The 20,248-nt window shown below is 47.3% G+C and overlaps 1 long non-coding RNA gene and 1 pseudogene across 1 annotated transcript; one reads left to right on the forward strand and one right to left on the reverse strand.

Moving 5' to 3' along the window:
- Positions 1-895: 895 nt before the first annotated feature.
- Positions 896-8,012, reverse strand: LOC115272777 (annotated as a pseudogene).
- An 11,190-nt stretch (positions 8,013-19,202) lies between these two features.
- LOC115306664 lies at positions 19,203-19,988 on the forward strand. Its single transcript, XR_003915393.1, has 3 exons — positions 19,203-19,235; positions 19,692-19,761; positions 19,957-19,988. It is a non-coding gene; the product is annotated as an uncharacterized LOC115306664 (long non-coding RNA).
- Positions 19,989-20,248: the final 260 nt, after the last annotated feature.

Here is a 20,248-nt window from a genome sequence, read left to right on the forward strand (position 1 = left end):
TTAGATAAGATGTGGAAAGAATGGCCATAAGGCTGGGTACAAGGTGAATCATGCCACAGACAACATGGGATCTGAGATTATTGCTAGAGGTGGGGAGATAGAGAGGGACACCCAAGGACAGGGGGCCTGCCTGGGCCTAGCCCTGACCCTGTCAGGATCACTGGATCCTGAATCATCAGAGACAAAGGAGCTATGACATCCATGGCATCCAATCCATTATAAGACCAAGGTCTAGAGGAGAAAATGACATGTCCCAAATCATCTGGTGTGTCAGGGTGTGGTCCAGCCTCAAACCAGGGTCCTGCCTATCAGATCAGAGCATTTCCTCTCCCTGCTTAAGCAAGTCAAACCCAGCAGGCAATGTTCTATCTGCGACTGGTGAATGGGCCCCTGTGGAGACTGGCATTTCTGCCTTATTTCTCAGCTAACGAAGTGCATGTCAGAGAGGGGCAGGAACTTGCCCAAGGTCAGGCAGCCAGAGAGCAACAAAACCTACCCACCAGACTCAGGTGTCCTGACCCCCAGCCCAAGGCATTTCATTGCACCTCTCTCCCAAGGAGAGGAGAAAGGAGCTCACATTTACTGAACATCTATTATGCGCCAGGTCCTCCAAACACATTCTTTCCAATCCCCAAAACCTTGGAGACAGATGTTCTTGTCCATATTTAACAAACCAGAGAACAGAGGTTCAGAGTCATAAAGCAACTTGCTTAAGGCCACTCAGCAGGTAGATGGCAGCACAGAAACTCAAGCCCAGGTCTGAAGCCTGTGCTCTTGTTCTTAACCCGGGTAGGCTGGGTTTGGGACCCAGGGCTAACAATGCAAGGAAGTAGTGGGGGAGGGGAAATCAGGGGCAAACTCCAGGCACTGCCCGGGTTCCCAGAGCTTGGTTGAGTCAGTGATAAAGATCAATAGAAATGACCTTGGGACAGCAGGATCTTACCTCTTGCTGACAGGTGTTTTTTTTTTTTTAAAGGTGTATTGATCCACACCCTGCAACAGAATCACAGAAAACAAACAGAGGTGATGGCATAGTTTCTGGTGTTGCTGAGATACTCATTACAAGTGGCGTGCGGCCAAGGCCCCACTGGCCTCAGGAGCTCAGGTTCCTAGATTGAGTTAGGAATTTAGACTCTCACAATTCTAACATGGAGGAACTTCCCAAGCCACCAATCTACCCCAAAAGAGTCTTCCCAACTAGGTTCGTCCACCCCTGCATCCTCACTGCCTATCTCTAGAAGCCACCCTTTTGTTGTGGCGCTGCCTTTCTCACTTTGAGCTGAGACCAGCCTCCTGGGACATCCCCATACTCTCCTTTGAGGCCCATAGTCAGCTGCCCTATGGCTCTAGTTGGCCCTGTTATGCTAAGAGGACAGTGACTCTGCATCTTCTCTGCTTTGGGTCTGAAACTACATGACCAGGGGCATCAATGCCAAAACCATTCCTGAGAAATGGGCACAAAGCTACAGAGAAAAGCTGGTTCGTCTCCTGCTTTCTAGGCTTTATGCCTCTGCTAATATAGCCAGATATCAAATCCACCTTGGTGCGGACCACATCCCACTGGTGTTCTTATCCTCTCAGACCCCAAGCTTTTAAAAATTTGTTTCAAGAACAAGACCTTGCATTTCTTTTTTTTTTTTTTTAACTTTTTTTTAATGTTTTTTATTTTTATTTTTGATACAGAGAGAGATAGAGCATGAGAGGGGGAGGAGCAGAGAGAGAAGGAGACACAGAACCGGAAGCAGGCTCCAGGCTCTGAGCTAGCTGTCAGCACAGAGCCTGACACGGGGCTCGAACCCACGAATGTGAGATCTGACCTGAGCCTAAGTTGGAGGTTTAACCGACTGAGCCACCCAGGTGCCCCTTTGCATTTCTTTTTTAATTTTCCATCTTGCAAATAGTAGTAGCTCGTAGTGAAATGGTGCTTTACGGTTTATATACAGCTTCTTCACGTGCATCATCTCCTTTCATGCTTAGGACAGTTTACCGGACCCCATGGAGATGGCAGATGGGAAGTGTTCCCTGGGGAGGCTGGTCCCTGCAGGAGTCCCAGCAACCGCTTCTGCGATGACCATGAGCATTAAGCAGTCAGGGTCCTATGCTCTGAGGAGTGACGGTTACCAAACCGCAGGAGCCCATAGAAGGGAAAAACATGTACCTCCCATAAGGATATCCAAAACAGCTTCCTGACGATGCTTCAGAGGTAGCTCGGAGCTTGGGGTAGGGCTCCGGAAAGAAACAAAGGTGATTGGGAGGCTGCAGGATGAGGGGAGAATGAGTGGCATCGGCCTGGGTGGGGTGGAGTCCTTCCCAAGGCAGAGGGTGGGCCAGATGTATTTTGAGGGCTCCCCAACCAGTGTTTAGGTTCCCCCTCAAATAAGTATTACCAATTCTCCTTCTGTCTCATTGGCTGGGGAAGAAATGAAAGCTCAGCCAGGATGAGAGCGAGGGTGACAACTTAGCCAGGGATCTTCATCAACCCTGAACCAGGCTGGCCCAACAGTCTGTCCTGAGAGCTCCCTTATTTGGCCTGAGGAGGAAAGAACTTGTCCTTGCCCTCTTGGCTCCCTTCTGGTTGGGGAAACAGGCTTTCTCATGTTGTGTTAGGTCATTTAGGCAAGTGGATTCCAGGAAAGCTGATGGTAGAAATGTGGGCATTGGTGACAAGTCTGTAGGCATCACTCTGGAGCTGGACCAGGATCCCATCTCTCACTCCTGTCTCTGGGCCTAGGGTGGGTTGTTTGGGAACTTAAAAAGGACCCACCCCAGTCCAGGGGCCAGGCCCATGGGTGGGTCCAAGCTAAACTTCCATACAAGGGTCCATTGTGGTTGAATGGGCCGGCCCTGGGCTCCGCCAGCTCTTCCGGCTCCCGGAAAATGTTTTCCGTCTGGCAGCTCCTGGAGCCGCTTGTCCTTGGCCAGGGCACCAGCTCCACACCCAGGCCTCTGTAGCCCCGTGGGGATCCTGGACTTTTGTAGGTTTAGAGCTCTTGGGTCCAGCCCTCATTTTCACAGCCAGAGCCCCTGAGCCTCAGGGGGTGCACATTGACCAGAGCAGTACACCAGGACCAGAATCAGGATCAGAACCCAGCACTCTGGCCATTTTTTTCAGTTCTCACTACCACAGGACGCAGGAGCATTTGGACTCAGAGAAGGGAAAGGGCTGTCTCGTCATACAGCCAATTGTGGCAGAGTCTGGCTGAAATGACTGGTTCTAGGTGGCTGCTTACCTTCCCTGGACCCCTCAGGAGATCTGGGCCTTCTTTGTTCAGCTGTGGCCTGGAGAGGATGGCTGTTCCTCTGTGTCTGGAGTTAGGGGGGTTTCAACGGTCAATCTAGCACTGACATCCTGAGTTTTCAAATCAGGTTTGGATGGACTGGATGGGATAAGGAAAAGAAGCTCTGGGGATTTGACAGATAGCAGAGCTAAGGCTCTGGGGTCTGAGACTCCCCAGCCTTTACCTGGGCTCACAGCGCCACCTGGGGCCCAATCAGTGGAGTCCCACTGGGGCTGCCACTATGAAACTTCACTCGGTGAAGGCCCTCTGTGCCACCCAGTGGTAGGTGCTGGGATGAAGAAGGGATTCTGGCCCCAGATGTAAGGGGAGTAACCCACGGGGAGTGACCACTGGCATGAAGTGACGGCAGAAAGGCCGGGGTAGAGGAGTGACTCTGAATACCACAGAGAGAAATCACCATCATGGCAAGTCTCATTGACTATCCTCTGGGCCCGTGCTGGGCCAGGGCTGCAGACCCTCAAGAGGTCGATCATGATCTAATAGAGAGGGGCAAAGTGGAGATAGGAGCCCAGGGCAACACACATGGAGCTGGGTCTTGGAGAATAATAGTAATTTGCCTTCTGTACTGCGGGCATTCCAGGTTCAGGGAATAGTCTGTGCAAAGGCATGGAGGGGTGAGTTTATGTGTGTAAGCTTGACAGCAACAGCTGAGGAAAGACAGTGTGCCAGAATATGAGGTCAGAAAGGTCATAGCCCTGGGCACCTGTGGCCAACACAACTTCCCCACATTTCCCTCCCCATCTCTGCCTATCTCCTGCTTTGACCCCCCCAGTGCTGGCAGGAATCAAGTCCGTGCCACAAACTCTAACCCCATTCCCTCTGAGTCGGGCTACCCAGCTGAGGTCCTGATTTCTGGGGGCCTCCTTTCTTCTGTAAGGCCAGGGGCTAGGTCAGGCTGTCCACAGGCTGATTCTAGAGACATAATCCTATAATCTCTCTGGCCTCTAGGGAGCCTGGGAACACACAGCCCTTGGACCAGGGGGAAGGATCTCCAAGTCATCACTGAATTCTGGTTGCAAGTTCTTCAACTGTTAAATGAGCATAGTAACAGTGCCTACTTCATGGAGATGTGGTGAGGATTGAACGAGAAAATGCATACAAAGCCACTTTGCTAACACAGATTGATGCCAGCAAAAAAGGCTTCTTCCCATTGCCCATTCCTCTGGGCACATCCCTTCCAGAAGGGGAAGCCCCAGGTCTTGGCCCCCTGGCTACCTTCACCCTGGCCTTAGACCTTTTTCTACTCTCCTGAGCCCAGAGAGGCTCTACTGTGTGCCCTGCGGGGTGATTTGTTTTTTTATGTTTACCCTCATTTTTTTTTTTAAAGAAAATGTAAACTACAAAGGAAAAAAGAAAAGTATAAAATAAGCATCTATATACATTCCTGGATTCAACAATTAATGATTTGTTTTATTGCCTCTTTGCTTTCTCTTTTTAAAAAAATGTGAACCATTTGGGGGTGTCTGGCTACCTTAGTCGGTAGACCATAGAAATTATTTTGAAAATAAATGTAGTTAACTTTTTTCTTTTTAATTTTTATGTCTTTATTTTATTTTGAGAAAGGGAGAGACAGAGAGTGAGTAGGGGAGGGGCAGAGAGAGAGGGAGACACAGAATCTGAAGCAGGCTCCGGGCTCTGAGCTGTCAGCACAGAGCCCGATGGGAGTCTCGAATCCATGGACTGTAAGATCATGATCTGAGCCAAAGTTGGACGCCTAACCGACTGAGCCACCCAGGCACCCTTTAAAAAAATGTTTATTTATTTATTTTGAGAGAGAGAGTGCAGGGGAGGGGCAGAGAGAGAGGGAAAAGAGAATCCCAAGCAGACTCCACACTGTCAGCATGTAGCCTGAATCAGGGCTTGATCCCACAAACTGGAAGATAGTGAACTGAGCCAAAATCAAGAGTCAGACGCTCCACCGACTGAGCCACCCAGGCAACTTGAGCATGAACTCTTAATTGCAGGCTCGTGAGTTCAAGCCCCACATTGGACATGGAACCTACTTAAAATAAATAAATAAATAAATAAATAAATAAATAAATAAAATAAACCAAACTGAACCCTTTGAGAGTTTCAGATACCATGACGCTAGATGACACTTAATACCTAAGTGTGCAGCTCCTGAGAACAGTATCCTACACAGTTACAACCACAGTCCTAAGAAAAGGATGAATAATCCCATGCTATCCCCTAATATCCATCCATTGTACTTCTCCCAATTTTCCCAAAATGTATTTTATACCTGTTTGGGGCGATGGGGTCCAGGATCCAATCAATGTTCACTCCTTGGATTTGGCTGTTAGTCTCTTCGTTCTCTGGAAATCTAAAATAGGTTCTTCACTTTTTTTTCTCCTCAAAATAAGGAAAATTACAAAAGAAAATACTCTGCAATCAACTGTTGACATTTTGGTATTTTAACTTCCAATTTAAAAATTCTGAACAAAAATGGCATTTAAAAAATATCTCCATTGAAATATAATTCACATATCATTTAACTCACTCATTTAGAATATATAATTCAATGAATTTTTAAAATATTCAGATAAATACACAATATATAATGATACAATATATAATGATACAATACATAGATATACTATCACTACATTCCATTTTAGAACATTCCATTACCTCAAAAATTTTTTTGTACCTTTTAACTATCACCCTACAGCCCCTTAAGCACCCACACAAATCTACTTTCTATCTCTATAGATTTACCTGTTCTGAACAATTCATATAAATGGAATCATTAGTGTGAGGTCCTTTTGACTTTTCCCATGTACCATAATGTTTCCAAGGTCCATCCATGTTACAGCATGTGTCAGCATCTCATTTCTTTTTATGGCCAAATAATGCTGTGTTGTACAGATGTCCCACATTTTGTCTAGGCACTCATCAGTTGATGGACATTTGGGTTGTTTCTACCTTTTAGCAATTACGGATAATGCTGCTATAAACATTTGTGTTCAAATTTTTGCACGGACATACATTTCAATTTCTTCTGGGTGTCTACCCAGGAGAGGAATTGCTAAGTCATATGGCAACTCTATACTTGACTGTTCAAAGAACTGAGCGGCTGTTTTTCAAAGTATTCGTACCATTTCACAGTCCAACCAGCAATCTGTTAGGATTCTGATTTCTATACATCCTTGCCAGCATGTTATTTTCTGACTTTTTTTTATTATGACCATCCTTGTGGTTAAGATGTATCTCATTGTAGTGTTGATTTACATCTCCTTGATGACTAATGATGTCAAGAATCTTTTCTTGTGTTTACGTTTATTTATCTATTTTCCATCTTCTTTAGGAAAATGTGTACTTAGATCGATTGCCCATATTTAAACTTGGGTTATTTGTTTATTTACTTGTTTGTTTGTTTTTAAAGGCAAGAAAACCCTTTATTTTAAAACCACAAATAGTCAGCCGATGGCCACAAACTCTCCATGTTTCATTAAAATCATATAAAACCTTGTTTAAAAAGTACTACCCATTACTACTCTAGAAAAACTGTGTGAAAAATTCAAATATGTACAGTAAAAATATCACAGTATGCACAAGACTCAATTTTTAAAGCAAGTGTATGAAATTCTGAATCAATTTTACACACAGCTCCCAATATTAAATTGAAATAAAATATTAAATTGAAATTTATTTTACTTGAGGATGATGGAAATTTCCAAAAAGCGGGACTATGAAAAGATAAAATCCATCCTTATATGAAGTAGTGTCCTAAAAATTAATATTTACAGAATACTTGATAAAAATAGCTTTTAAAAGTTGTCCCAAGAGGGCTACTTAGGCTCAGTTGACTAGGCATCTGACTCTTGATTTTGGCTCAGGTCATGATCTCATGGTCTGTGGGTTCAAGCCCCATATTGGGCTCTGTGCTGAGAGTGTGGAGCCTGCTTGGGACTCTCTCTCTCCCTTTCTCTCTGCCACTCTCTTGCTCACATATTCTCTCTCTCTCAAAACAAACGAAACAAACATTGACCCATCCGGCAGGTCAGTCAACGCAGGTCCGGAGGGAGGGAGTGAGAATTGAGGGGCAGGGGGACACAGAATGGAGGCAAGACAAGTCTCTAATCAAGCCTTGTTTATTGAGAGACCACGCACGTCTTATAAAGCGTAGAAGGCGGGCAGCTGAAGTAAGTCAGTTGCTAAGAAACAAGGGCGAGGACAAGGAGGGAAAACAGAAACTGCAGCGGCGGCGTGCTGAGAGGCTAACAAGAAAGGCCTGGGAAATAAACAAGAAGGCCCCAGCTGGGAGTGATAACGCAGCTCAGCTGTGCAGGTGGCTGATCTTGCAGGTCGAGGCACATGTCTTTTCTTCTGGCAGCTCCCCACAAAACATAAAAAATTATATTTAAAAAAGTTGTCCCAAGAGGTATATAAAATTAACTCCCAATTTTTCACAATTCATCCTACCCTGTGACCTACGGATTCAGCTTTCTGTGCCTTTTCAGCTTTAGTTTCACCATTTTCAGATGGTGCAGTATCTTGCTTTCCAGCTTCTTGCTCCCCCTCTTTCCATTTAGTACCTTTGTTAGTCTTTGTGCCAGGTTCTTTGTTAGCAGATGTTTTTCTTGGTTGAGGTTCAGGTTTTGGTGGACAGGGTTTCACTGACGACCTGGCAGACTGTCTGGTGGTCTCCTACTCAGTTGGTCTGGATCCATCCTTGCCCTCTGTATTCTCTGGAGACTTTCTTTTGGCCATAATGACTATGTCTGGGCAGCGGCAAAAAAGTAAAGCAACAGGCTGGACCTGCTGGCACCTGCGGCTGCAGCTGCTCACGTAAATGGTACAGAATAGCCTGGACTCTCTGACCTGCATCCACTGCTTTTTTTTTTTTTAATTACTGAATTGTAATCTTTTTTATATATTCTAGATCCAAGTCTCTTATCCCACATATGACTTACAAATATCTCCCCCCATTCCATGAGTTGTCTTTTCATTTTTTTGATGGTATTCTTTGAAGCAGTAACGTTTTTCATTTTGATGAAATTCAGTTTGTGTATTCTCGCTGCTGTTGTTGATTGTGCTTTTTTAGCTCTTCCACTACACTATTTGATCTATTTTGTTATTATTATTATTTTTATGGGTTTTATTCATTTATTTATTTATTTATTTATTTATTTTTGAGAGACAGAGACAGTGTGAGCAGGGGAGGGTCAGAGAGAGAGTGAAATACAGAATCTGAAGCAGGCTCCAGGCTCTGAGGGAGCTGTCAGCACAGAGCCCGATGCGGGGCTCGAACCCACAAACCATAAGATCATGACCTGAGCTGAAGCTGGACACTTAACCGACTGAGCCACCCAGGCACCCTGTTATTATTATTTTTTTTAATGTTTATTTATTTTTGAGAGAAAGAGAGTGCGAGCAGAGGAGGGGCAGAGAAAGAGAGGGAGACACAGAGTCCAAACCAAAGCAGGCTCCAGGCTCTGAGCTGTCAGCACAGAGCCTGATGCAGGGCTTGACCTCAGGAGATGGGAGATCATGACCTGAGCCGAAGTCAGATGCTTAACCGACTAAGACACCCAGGCGCCCCAGTATTTGATCTATTTTGACTTAACTTTAGTGTATGGTGTGAAGGAAGCATTCAGCCATATTATTTTGCAGGTGGCTCCAATTGTCCAGGTAGCACAGAGCTGAGAGGATGAGAAATGGCGGCAGCCTTCCTGTCTCAGGAAGATAACAGAATCTCCAACCGGGAGCTGGGAGAAGAGGGAACCCTGTGTTCTGAGGTTCACCTGTCTATAGGGGCACTTCCAGCATGTTGAGGTGGACGGGGCAGGGAGAGGGTGAGTCACGGCTCTAATGCTACAAACTTTTACTGTTCTGACCAACATGTAGTAGATTTTCTTTAGTGAACATTCCTTCATTTGCTGTATGGCCTTAGGACAATTTCTAGAAATATATACACATATATGTACATACACACACATATATGTATGTAGATGCATATGTATATATGTATATGTGTGTGTATATATATAAAAATTTGTAGAGATGCCTGGGTGGCTCAGTTAAGCGTCTGACTTCAGCTCAGGGCATGATCTCACAGTTTGTGGGTTCGAGCCCCACGTTGGACCCTGTGCTGACAGCTCAGAGCCTGGAGCTTGTCTTCAGATCCTGTGACTCCTTTCTCTGACCTTCCCCTGCTCACGCTGTCTCCCTCTCTCTCTCAAAAATAAATAAAAACATTAAAAATTAAAAAAAAATTTTGTGACAGTTATGATTCTCACTGGGAAGAGGGTCTGCAGGGCTCCTCACACCATTACCCAGAAGTCTGCCAGCTCATCCCTTTTTATTGCTGAGTAGTATTCTATTGTTTATCGGTACCACACTGTGTTTATCCATTTACCCATTGATAGACACTGGTTTGCTTCTAGTTGGAGATATTACAAATAAAGTTGCTTCGAATATTTGTGTGCAAGTCTTTATTTGGACATAAGCTTTCAGTTCTCTTCAGTAAATGCCTAGAAGTGGAATGACTGGGTTATGCAGTTATATGGTTACTTTTTAAGAAATTGCAACTGGGGGTTGCCTGGGTGGCTCAGGCGGTTAAATGTCTGATTTCGGTTCATATCATGATCTCCCGGTTCAACCCCAAGGAAGTTGGGGTGCCTCGGTGGCTCAGTCAGTTCAGTGTCTGATTCTCGATTTCAGTTCAGGTCCTGATTCCATGATCTCAGAGTCATAGGATTGAACCCTATGTTAGTTTCTGCACTGAACATGGAGCCTGCTTGAGGATTCTTTCTCTCTCTCTCTCTCAAAAAAAAAGTAGCAACAGTAGTATATACTACTGACTACAGGGATAAAGGTAGGACACACCCAGTATGGAAAGCTTGTAAGAAATAGAGGAATAAAAGAAGAAATTAAGAGTGCCCTCTCGATTTATTCCAATTCCAGTACCACAGGGGGCCACTTGCCAGAGAGGTGGGTGGGAAGGATGCACAGGGCTCAGATGCAAATCCCTGATTCCCACTGCAGCCCCCGCTCCTGGGATCCTTCCTGCAGAAGAGCCCTCAGCCAGGAGGCCAGGATTTCCCTATGTGACCTTAAGCCAGTTCTGCCCTCTTTGGGCTTAGCTGGTAAAAGTAGGCACTATGGCTGCTTGGCCTCCCTCCCAGGAAGCTATCTGTGTCTTTACTGGGGTAACTCCTCTACTGTGAAAGGGTTTGGCGCCCTTCCTTCCAACACCTCACACCAAAGCAGGGGACTCAGGCTCCCAGACGCTTTTGCCTGGAACATCAAGTCCCTCCCCTGTCGCTCATCCTCCTCTGATCCTTAAAATCAATCTTGCCTCTCCCTCTCTCCTGGCAACAAATCGCTCATTTGCTGTGGGCCAGGCCTGTGCTGGAGGCTACTCCACACTCTTATCTCATTCAATGCTCACCATCACCCTTAAAGGAAGTTATCATGGCCATTTCAGTTTAGGAAACTCATCCTCGGCACACTGGGCAAGGTCAGTCACCCCAAGTGAGGACAAAGCCAGGCTTACCTTGCTGCTGTCTCTGGAGCCCTTGTCTTAAACCGTAGTGCTCTGTGTGCAGAGGTCAGGTCTGTGCTGACAGAGCCGACATCTGCGCCCCATCCCCCCATCTCCATGAATCTAAATATGCTTCTTGCTTCAGAGTCCACCAGCTTCAGGGTTGTCTCTTCCACGAAGCTCTCCCTGATTCCTTCTGAGAGTGATGTTCCTTTTCTGGACACCCTCATGCCCTGGAATCAGTAGCCTGATTCCTCTGTCTCTCCTACTCAGACCCTCCCTCCAAGTACCCAGGATACTGTACACTGGTCATGTGATCAGCTTCATTCAATACATTTTGAATGTTTTATTTTAATTTAATTTATTTTAAAATTAAATTATTTTATTTTATAACTCTAATATTTATTGATTTCCTTTTACCTTGTTATATAACATTGTATTTTTTCTTATCAATACATGTTCACATTATCAAAACTTTAAGAATAAAAATCACTCTAGGAGGCTTCTGGGTGGCACAGTCAGTTAAGCATCTGACTTCTGCTCAGGCCATGACCTCCTGATTCGTGGGTTCAATCCCGCCTCGGGTTCTATGCTGACAGCTCAGAGCCTGAAGCCTGCTTCTGAATCTGTATCTCCCTCTCTCTGCCCCTGCCCTGTTCACACTGTCTCTTTCTCTCTCTCTCTTTCTATCTCTCCCTCAGAAATAAACATTAAATTTAAAAAAATAAAAAAATAAAAATCACCCTAAATTGTTCATAGATAACCATATTAACATTTTGGTAGATTATTTTTTAGTCTGATTTCTGTGTACGTGTATATTTTCTGGAGTTGAGATCACACTGCATAAATCGTTCCAAAGCCTGATTTTCAAAAAAACCCTAACATTATACCAAGGACATTTTCCATGTCATTAAAAATTACATGTGTTATACCTCTTAGGGTGGTTAGAATATAAAAAGACAGATAATAACAAATGTCGCAAGGACGTGGAGCAATTTGAACCCTCATACACTGGCCGTGGAAATGTGGAATGATGCAGTCCCTTTGGAAAACAATCTGAGAGTTCCTCAAATAGTTAAGCATAGAGTTATCAGATGATCCAGCAACTTCACTCATAGATATATATTCAAGAGAAATGAAAACATATATCTATACAAAAATTTGTGCATGAATGTTAATAACATTATTCATAATACTTAAAAATGGAAACAACTCAAATGCCCAACTAATGAGTAAATAAATAAGATGTCATTTGTCTATACAATGGAATAGTATTCAGCTGTAAAAAGGAATGAAGTATTGACACATGCTGCAACATGAATAATTCTTTTTTTTTTTTTTTTTCAAATAGCACCTGGGGCGCCTGGATCTCTCAGTAGATTAAGCCTCCAACTTCAGCTCAGGTCATGACTTCACAGTTCATGAGTTCAAGCCCAGCATCGGGTTCTGTACTGACAGCTTTGAGCCTGGAGCCTGCTTCAGATTCTGTGTCTCCTTCTCTCTCTGCCCCTTCCTTGCTCACACACTCTCTTTCTCTTTCAAAAATAAATAACATTAAAAAAATTTTAAATAGCAGCTTGTCTTTTTTAAAAAATATTTATCCATCTATTTTGAGAGAGAGAGAGAAAGTACAAGCAGAAGAGGGGCAGAGAGAGAAAGAAAAAGAATCCCAAGCTGGCTCGGCAAAATTCAGCACAGAGCCCACCTCAGGGCTCCATCTAATGAACTGCGAGATCATGACCTGAGCTGAAATCAAGAGTCTGACACTTAACTGGTACCCCATGGATAGATCTTGAAAACATCATATGATGTGTAAAAAGTCAGACACAGAAGACCACATATTATATTATCCCATTTTCATTAAGTGTCCAGAAAGGCAAATCTATAGAGTCAGAAAGTATATCTGTGGGCTGGGTTCGGGGTTGTGAGCAAATGAGCAGTGACTGCATTAATGGATATAGGAATTTGCTGTGGGTGATAAAAAAATGTTCTGAAACTGATTATGGTGATGGTTGTAAAACTTTGTGAATATACTAAGAACCATTGAATTATACACTTTAAGTGGGTAAATTATATGTTATATGACTTATATGTCAATAAATCTGTTATAATTAAAAACAAAAGAACTCCATGGCGGCATCTTTAATGTTTTGAGACATTATTCCTTTATGCAGTTGCATCATAATTTATTTAGATTCCTATTGTTGGACCTTTATGTTTTCTATTAATGCTTTTGTTTCACAACACTTCAAACATGCACAAACATGAATTGAATAGTGTAATGATCGCCTGTACCCATCACCCACTTCAACAATTGTCAACACAATGCTGCTTTTACAGACACGGATTTGATGAGCATTCTTGTGTATAAATCTTGTTCACATTCCACAGTTTCCTTCCATTTATACTGAATTCAATTCAGTCCAAACCACTTCCTCACAGTGCCCTCCCAGCATATTTTAGGGATTGGATGAATCAGACACCGCCCACTCTTGGGGAGCTTCTAGTCTGGTGGAGGAGGTAGATATTAGACTGGAGTGACCAGTAAGGGCAGGGGTGTGTGACTGGAGACAGCTCTCACCCCATTACCCAGGAGGGGCACCTCCATAACGGCAGGCAGTCACTCCCCACCAGAGGAGCCTGTTTTTCAAATCTCTGCCAAGCCCTGTGTGTCTTCCCTGATACCACACGGGGGTGCCAGAGTCTTTCACAGCCTCTCCGGAATCTCTCCCTTCCGCCTTGTGGGTGGGTGGCTGGGGTGAGCTCTGTGCCCCTTCTCCTGGTGACCCTGACCTGGTGATGGCCATCTTCTGGACTTGGGGCCCTCACATGGAAGACGAAGGAGGTGAATGCAGTGAGCCATCTGGAGCCACCTTAGCAGACTCTCATAAGCAATGTGTCCTTGAGCTTCATTCCCCACCACCTGCTTCTGGGAGCTCCAGGGGATCTACATGAGGGCCCCACCTCTCTGGGGCCCGGGAGAGACTACTGTCTCCCAGTGCGACTTCCCACTTTTTACAGCAGCTCATTATTCCGGGAGTGACTTGAGCCACAAATTTGCTGAGACGCCCCCAGCTCCAGGAGCAACGTTAGGGTCGTGGGTGGAGGAAGAGAAAATGAGTCACCAAAGACTTCCAAAGGCCCTCTGGCCCACCCCGGAGGACATTTGGCCCCCGGAGGGCATGGTCTGTGTCTGACATAGCTCAGGGCTGAGTCAAGGGATGAGGTGTTTGCTTTTCCGAAAGGGCTTCTCCTGAGTTTGGGGCGGGGGTCTCCAGCCTTGCAGCCTCTCCTCTCTCTGCCAACACAGCGGGCAGCTGGCCAGGCTCTAAACTCTGTCTGGATGTCTGTAGCTCCCTGGAGTGGTCTCTCAGCTTTATCCCCAACACAGCCCTTTCGGTCTTGCCCCTCCTTCTCCTTGGCCTTCCCCAGGATGCCTCCTCTTAATCCAGTGAGCTGGCTGCAACCAGCCACGTCAGAAGCCTCTCCCCAAATGGCCAAGCATTCCAGCCACCAGAGGAAGGAAGGGCCAGCTCAGATATCCCAAGCACCTACTGTGTGTCAGCTTTCCTGGGCTTGCCACTGTATTTGTTATCACGTTCTTTCTCAGAGCAGCAGCCTCATAAGGCAACTATTATACACTCATTTCACAGAGGAGGAAGTCAAAGCAAAGTGGCGGCAGCAGCATGAGAATTCAGGCCCAGGCCGGTCTGACTCACACCTGTGTCTCCTCCCTTCTCCCTACCTGCGTTCTGCACATGCTCCGAGTTGTGCAGCGCTCCTCCCTCACCTCCTCATCCTGGCTGCCGCTTGACTTCTATGCACACCCACCAAGTGCACACATGCTCCCAAACTCAAGGTCAGTGCACTGATAGACACGTGTTCACATGTAAAGCCCAGTCCTTGCTGGTAGCCCTGACAGCTGCTTGTCAGCTGTGTGACCTTGAACAAGTCACTTAACTTCTGTGAGCCTCGATGTTCTCATCTCATCAGAATTGTTACGAGAATGAAGTACGATATTGTACGGAATGGTGTTAGAAGCTTACCTGGCATAATGTTCAATAAAGGTCAGCTACTTTTAAAATTGTAGCTGCTTTTCATTATTAGTATATACATGCATCTTTGTACACTCTCTACACATGTAACCAGCCATCTGCAGTATAGACAGGGGCACAAGAATTGCCATGTACACCTACACGCATGGGCAGGAACCCACAGTAAAAAAATCAGCCACCTGCTATATGTATCATGTGCCTATGAGCCTGTGCCAGACTACTGGGGTGAAGGAAGGGAACCCCTGGGGAACAGAAAACAGGAAGCCTGGCCTTGGGGTCCAATCAGTCTGGGTGGGAAGTAAGATTTGTGATCAAAGTCTGCAGACTAAGCTGGGACTGCATTAGCATCTTGAAGAATCTCACACCCCACCCCAGACCTTCTGAATCAGAATCTGCATTTTAATAAGATTCTCAGGAAACCAGGGTGGGGAGGAGGGAAGTGGGCAATTATTCCTGAGCCAGAGGTGGCTGGCTTGGGGTGTGGCCCTGGTGCCTCCAACCTATGCCCTACCCGCGGGCTGATACACCTCCTGGCTCCTCCTCTGTGTTTGGGAGTTGGTGCTAATGTGTGAGGTTATTCAACTCAGCCTTGGAAGATAGGTTGGCCCCCTCAACCCTGTTCTAGAAGGATGTAAATAGCAAGGTCCCTCCCTGGTCCTTCCCAGGGCTCTGACGGGCTGGGGGCTGGGAATCGCATCAGGGTCCAAGCAACTGGCATGGGTGCCTGCTCTTCAGTCCCTCTCCTGAAATGTGTCCACACTTGTTTGTGACTCTCCCCACCCAGCATCAAGGTAAGGTCACTGCCAGAACTCTGGCTGACCTCTCCCTCCTTGAGTGAGGTAAGGGCTGGGTCCCTTGGGGCTGTTGGAGCCCAAGGCCTGGGCCAGTGCCCCACCCTGTCCCTGTTGGGGCTAATTTTAGGGCTGTCTTGACAGCTGCCTCAGCTCAACCTGAATCTGCTCCCTGCTCGGCATTGGGGTCAGTTGGGGTCAGTCGGGAAGGGAGCCAGGCCAGGCCCGGCTTTGACTACAACAGGTAAAATTAGATTCCTTACCCCCTGGCCACCATCCCTACTGCCTGGAGAGCCCCACTCAGCACTGACCAGCAGGATGCGAGAGGAACTGGTCCTGCTTTCAGGTAGACAACCCTCTCCAGACAGACAAACCAAACCCTGTGGAAACCAGAGGCCACAGAGATCAGAGAACTCAGGACTTGGAGACCCTGTAGCTCGGCACCTTGCCTGCAGAAGGGAAAGGGCAAGGGGCTGAGGTCTGGACCTGAGTCACCCAGCAAGTGATAGGAAAGCTGGTGCTGAAGCCCAGGCTTCCCGGAACCCAGCTGGGTTCTATGCCCTGTGCCTCAGGGCTGGCTGGACACCTATGTAGAGGGGCCCAGCATCGAAAGCAGCCCATGAAGGTCAGTCCTGAGCCTTGGTACCTTCCTGCCTGGAGTGCGCAGACAGGGGACCCTGAGAAGGGTGCCAACCAGACACATACTCTTAAGCCCTTTGTCCTGGATTCAGGAGCAGATGGCACCTGGAAGAGTTGCTAGAGGCAGGGTTTTAGCTTCTGATAACAAAGGGTTAGAGTCCTTGCTCTGCTATCAACATTCCGGTCCTTGGTTTCCTCCCTGGTGACATGGATGTGGTGATACATCTTCACAGACAGAGGAGGGGAACGGAGGGTGGGAAGAGCACAGGGAACTCAGGAGCGAGCTGTGCCCACAGGGCTGTCCGCTGGCTGGGGGTGCAGGCTCCTTTCTAAGGGGAGGTGGAGCTCAGTGGCTCCCACAGTCTTCACCCCCAAGGCCTCTATCCCCACTCCGTCCCTCACCCGGTTATGTTGCAAGAGGAAAGGGAAGCAGGTCTTGAAGCTGATCTGGGCAAGAGGGAAAGGAAATGCAAGCAGGGGTCACAGAGGGAAGCTGTGGTTCTCCCACCTTCCCCTACCTGCGGGCTTTGTCCCTTCTGTTCCCCCTATGCTGCCTCCTCTCAAGCCTTTCCCACTGTTCACTCATTCCAGCCACTCTCCCACCTCCCCAGCTCTCCATTTCTTCCTGAGATGTCTCACCCTGGAGCCCCCTGCTCTGGCCCTCATGGTTCCCTGGTCGGATCTGTGAGTGGGAGCATGGATGATTGCATGTACATATGGGCTTTGCTGCATGGGGCTGGCACTCAATAAATATTTAACTGCCCACCTCAAATCCTTTCTGAAACAAGCCTCTGTGTACATGAATAAATAGATAAACGTTGACTGACTCCAAAAACACACACATGCACCCTGAGAAAAGCTTTGTTTATCCACCCTTCCTGAACACCAAGTTGATTCCCACTGTGGACTCCCCAGATGAGTGAAGGTGGAGGAATCTTAGGATTTAGGAAGGAGGGAATCCTTCCAGGTGGAAGGAAAATCTTGAGCCAAAGCTGAGAGCTGAAGGCTCAGTAGCCAGTGGAACAGCATTGTAAGATGAGCTGGTGAGACAGACAGATCATGAAGAGCCCTGAATGCCAGGCCAAGGAGCAGACGTCATGCTGAGGGCAGTGGGGAGCCATGGGAGGATTTTGAGCAGGAGAGTGATGAGGTTGGATTTGCTGTCAGTAGTATTTCCTCCCTGGCTGCTGCATGGGGCGTGGATTGAATGCTGAGAGAGTGGAGCTGAGGAGATTTCAAGGTCAGGTGAGAGAAGATGAAGTATGAACATAGATGAGGCTGGAGAAGTTGAGAAGTGGACAGTCCTCAGGATATTACAGAGGGATGGCCAGGACTGAGTGACAGATTGGATGAGGGCAAGGAGGAAGGGAGAGCAGGCTACATGATTCTCAGAGTTTTTGGCTCAAGTGGCCAGCTGGCTGGCAGTCCTTGCTGAGCTCAAGAGAGGAGTGGGTCTGGGGAAAGACACAGAGCTCTCCTTTGGACACATCAGAGAGGTGGTCTGACCAGAAATGGGAATATCTAGACTGGTCAGACGGCTTGGGGCTGGGCAAGTCTGGACAGATCTTCTCTTGAGTAACAGCCTCTGAATGACTTGGGAGTGTCCCAAGTGGGCCCAGGGTAGTCCTAGGAGCCCCAACCACCTATGGTCTTTAGAACAGACAGGACTTGGATGTGGGTCTCAGGGAAGGACAGGGACAGGGTCAGCAAAGGGTCTGACCAGGATGGAGGGGAGGGTCTGGGGCCTCAGAATAAGGGACACCCCCAGGGTAGGGTAAGAGTGACCGGTGCAGAGGTCTGGGACAGAGAGGAAGTAAGAAGAAGCCAAAGGCAGGCTGAGCTGGCAGGCCTGACAGATCGACCAGCCTGAAACCGGCATTATAGATACAGACAGACTAGACTTAGTGAGGGTTGGGGATGAGCCAGGTATCACAGTGAGGCAGACAGGTCAGCAGCTCCTGGCTCAGTGCTGTCCTCTGGGCCACACTGCTTGGTAGTGGCTCACTGGTGGGACTGAGCTTCCTGGCCATGCCCAGGTGTTTTAGGCTTGTCTGTTCTAGAAGGGTGTGCTGGGTGGGGTGCCTGAGTGGCTCAGTCAGTTAAGCGTCGTAAGTTTGAGTTTCACATTGGGCTCTGCTTTGAATTCTGTGTCTCCTTCTCTCTCTGCCCCTCCCCTGCTCATGTGTAAGACAGGTAAGACCCAAGCTCCTCACCAAGCAGCACCCCCAGACCAGCTGTCAGTGCATCCCAGCCCTGTGCTATTACTTCCTAGTCCCAGGACCGAGGCTGGGCTGCAAGGAGCGGGAGGGAGCCACAAACCCAGACCTGGAGACTCACAGCCCAGCATAGAGCCATGCTCCTGGCAGAACCTGCAATGCGTGTCTGAGGATGGGAGAACTATGGCATCACAGAACGTGCCCCCACGTGAGGTGAGATCTGACAGGGGCAAGAGATGCTTGGTCAGCACCTACTCAGTGCCAGGCACTGTTCTGGGATCTCGAGACATTGAGCAGGATTTATGCTTTAACTAGAGACTGACAATAAACAAATGAATATGTATTATAATGTCAAGAAGGACAAAGTGAGTTGCAGAAACACAGGACAGGGTTGGGGTGGGTAGATTCAGGGAGGAGCATGGAGTATTCATTTGAGAAAAAGAACCTGATTGTGGACCCAACTGGCTGAGTGATTTTGGTCAAGATCCTGCCCCCACTCCCTGCCTCCCTGGCAGTTGAGTTGAGTCATCACTGAGAACCCCTGTTGCCCTGGCTATTAGTAGGGCCTGTAGGGGTGAGCTTTCTGGAAGACCAGCCTGTTCCACAAAGTCCAGCCCCACCTACCCACTCCTGCACAGGCTGCACATGAAACCCCATTTTCCCCCCAACTTGACTCCTCTGGGCAGGGAGCCCAGCAGGAGCTGAGGAGCCCCAGGGCCTTGGCACCACTCCAGATCTCTTTACAGGTGGAGGTGACTCACGGGGTGTCAGGATCCAGGAAAGTGGCCTGGGGGTGGCGGTGGGGGACTCCCGCCTTGCCTTACCTGGAAAGGGCCTGGCCTCCAGAGTCCTGCTCTCCAGGAGGCCCATGTTGCAGCCAATGGGGTGTGAGGGGCCCAAGGGCTTGTCAGTGGGCCTCAGTCTCCTAGTCCACATAAAAGGGGGAGGAATGGAGCTAAATAGTCTTCATGTTCTAAGGTGCTTTAGTGGCTCAGTTGGTTAATTGTCTGACTCTTGGTTTTGGCTCAGGTCATCATCTCACAGTTCACAGGTTCGAGCCCCACTTTGGGCTCTGTGCTGATGGTGTGGAGCCTACTTGGGATTCTCTCTCTCTCTCTCTCTCTCTCTGCTTCTTGTCTCTCTCTTTCTCTCTCTCAAAATAAATAGGTAAACTTAAAAAAAATCTTCCATGTTCCTTCCAGCTCAAATTCCCGTTTTGCTGAGTATGTTGCCCAAGACCTCTATGATGATTTCCCGGAACCTCATTGTAAGGTGAGTGGCAAATTTTGAAATAGGGGGTTGGCAAAGGATTGCCAGGTTTAGCAAATAAAATTCTGAATTTCAGAAATGCAATGAATAATTTTTTAGGATAAGCTGTCTCAAATATTATTTATGCAAGGAATTAATCATTGTTTTTCTGAGATTCAAATTTAAGTGGGTGTCTTCTATTTTATCTGGCAACTCCAGGTGGAAAAGGTCACTGGAACCAGGATTTAAACAGAGGAAGGTCATACTTCTGGCCACCTACCTCACTGTTCCCGGCATCCCTTCTCCATGGACTTCTAGATGACTTGTTGGAAGGTAGGAAGGGAGAACCAGAAACTGGAGGCATTGAGAGCTGTGGAGAGAGGCCCCAAGACCCCAGGAGGCAGCACCTGAACTTTCCTGCTCTGTGTACCAGTTCACCTCACTACCCCTCGCCCCCCAATAAGACAAGCAGGTCCCCCACCATCTCCTGCACAGCTAGACTCATTCCTAA

Source organism: Suricata suricatta, chromosome 11 (assembly GCF_006229205.1).
Source record: "Suricata suricatta isolate VVHF042 chromosome 11, meerkat_22Aug2017_6uvM2_HiC, whole genome shotgun sequence".
Taxonomy (NCBI): Eukaryota; Metazoa; Chordata; class Mammalia; order Carnivora; family Herpestidae; genus Suricata; species Suricata suricatta.